The sequence below is a fragment of the Elephantulus edwardii genome, unplaced genomic scaffold (genome assembly GCF_000299155.1).
Source record: "Elephantulus edwardii isolate Elephantulus edwardi_28Jun2011 unplaced genomic scaffold, EleEdw1.0 scaffold00257, whole genome shotgun sequence".
NCBI classification, from domain to species: domain Eukaryota; kingdom Metazoa; phylum Chordata; class Mammalia; order Macroscelidea; family Macroscelididae; genus Elephantulus; species Elephantulus edwardii.
This window is the reverse complement of record NW_006400007.1, coordinates 3,184,036-3,186,497: the sequence shown is the minus strand read 5'-3', so window position 1 is coordinate 3,186,497 and position 2,462 is coordinate 3,184,036. Positions and strand designations below refer to the sequence as shown.

The 2,462-nt window shown below is 35.5% G+C and overlaps 1 protein-coding gene across 1 annotated transcript in view; it reads right to left on the bottom strand.

Annotated features, from left to right (window-relative positions):
• APPBP2 (amyloid beta precursor protein (cytoplasmic tail) binding protein 2) overlaps nucleotides 1-2,462 on the bottom strand; it is a 68,587-nt gene that overhangs the window by 39,241 nt on the left and 26,884 nt on the right. The gene's annotated exons all lie outside the window — the stretch shown is intronic.

Genomic DNA, 2,462 nt, shown 5'->3' with positions numbered 1-2,462 from the left:
AAGGACACACTGACAAAGAAGATTAATCAGAACTGGCTTTGACAAGCACTGTGGCATTTGGACAAGAACAAACTGGGAGAAGGGTAGAGAGAATACTGCAACAATGAATGAATGGAAACCCAAAATCTCTGTAAATGTTTATGAAAATTAATAAAATATAGAAAAAAAACAACTTTAATTACATTCTAATACTACTACTACTAATAATAATAATACTCATCAAAATCAGTATGATTACACAGTACATAATATCAGGAAAGAAATGTTAAATGAAACAGCATTAGCAAACTCCTGTATTTCATGAAAAATATTTTAATAATTTTTTGCAATTGTTAAAAATTAGTATCTGTAAAACAAAGAGCAAGCTGGCACAGATAGAAGGTCAGTGAAAGACAGTAAGATCCCAACAAGATGGATAAAAAGAGTGACTTTAACAATGAGCTCAGGTCTGTTAAGATTGTAAGGACAGATAGAGAAGCTGTGGTATATTCACACAATGGAATACTACACTGCATTGAAAAACAAGGAACTCATGCAATATTATTCTAAATGGGTGACCCTGGAGGACATTATGCTGAGTGAACTATCTCAGTCACAAAAGGACAAATACTGCATGGTCCCACTGTTGTAAAACAGGTCTGACCTCGGGGTTGGGGGAGACTGAGAAAGATGGGTTCAACATGTATACTGCATTGAAACAGAGGGAGAAAACAGTTTAAAAGGAATATGTGATTAGGTATTTTTATCATGACAAGAGTCCAGAGTGAAGGCTGCATAGTGGAGTGGACCTGGGAGAGGGTTTGTAAAACAATGAAAGAATTTTACTTTTACTTTTCCAAGAGGGTAGTGTACTGGGGGAGGGGGAGGGAAGCTTGGGAGGAGAAAAGTGCAACAATGAATGAATGAATGGAAATCCAAAGCCTCTGTAAATTTTCACTGAAATTAATAATAAATTTAAAAAATAGAAACTAAAAAAAAAAAAAGATTGTAAGGACAGGCGAGATGGGCCAATATTCAGATCTGTTGTTTATAGGGTCACTATAAGTAACAGACGACTCGATGGCAGCTAACAACAACATTATCAATTTGGTGGCACAGATTTGCTTTTGTTTTCAAATAATTGTTTAATAAACAAATCTAGAATAGTTACACTCAAGAAACATTTTCAATTATTACCCATTTTATTACGTAAAACTATCCAGTTGTATATATAAATACCGTAATTCAAGTTGTATTCAACTTGGATATAGTAATTCAAGTGTATTTTTAACCACATTAACAATTAATTATTTTGGTTGGCTATTCAGAACTACTTTTAAAACAAACAAACAAACCTTACAAATATGTTAAGAGTTTATCCCAAATAACATGCATATGGTTAAAAAGAAACAACTACTACTACTATCTTTTGTTTCCACTGACTTTTCACAAAGTAAGAGATTTGCTCAAGTAAAGAGTGTTGCTAACGGTATTGCAAACATGCATGTATTTATTTCAACAAAACTTGTTCAAACACGTCTCTGCAATCAGTGGATGGCTGCAAACGGACACGTTCTCTTAGTAAAATTTTTCCTTTAGGCTAGTCAGGATGCCCTTAAAAAAAAAAAAAAACGAAAACTGAGCTCAAAGAGCTAGCTTTTATCAGTCTTTAAAAAAAAACAAAAAGCTAATGAAAACAATTTTAGTGAAACCAATACAATCCACAGAGCAAGGTCCCAGAGAACTAGAGGTTTTAAGGGGATTTTCTGGGCCAATTAAGTTCAAGGCAGAGGTCAATTGAAGATGGTTATGGTCACTTCTATGGGAAGGCTCAGGGTAATCTTGACAGATTTTCACCAAGGACAAAGAATGATCATGGAGGCTTATTATGAAGTTTTAAGAAAACAGAATTAAACGGTGGTGCATACAGCAAGACAACTTTGTCGCCTTTTAGAGGCTGTGCTGTGCCCCTTAAAGTGAATATGGAATTTCTACCCTCCTAGTGGTCAGTCCTCAGGCCGTGAGGGGTCACTTGGGACTGCATGGTATATGGTAGGATGATTCTGCAAAAAAGAAAAAGCAAAACAAAACGGAAAACCATACAGGTGAGGAAAAGGTCAGGAACGCAGCATTGAGGATTAAGGAATTTCCCCCCCATCAAATCAAAACATCTGCTCTTGGAGGGTAGCAAAGATTGTCTACAATAGTTTTGCTCAGAATCTCTATACTGATCTTGCCCCTCTAAAATACTTTTTGTCCCCCAAACTCCAAGAACATTTTTGAGAAACATAATTTCAGTTCCTTGAGAATGCCAAAATTACGATGTATAAATTGGAGAACTAATAATACTTCTGGGAAGGACTAGAGAGATGGAAAGATCATCTTCGGTTCAATAATGTATACTGCACTGAAACAGAGGAGGGAGAAAACTGTTTAAAAGAGATATATAACTAGGTATTTCTGTCATCACAGGAGACTAGAGC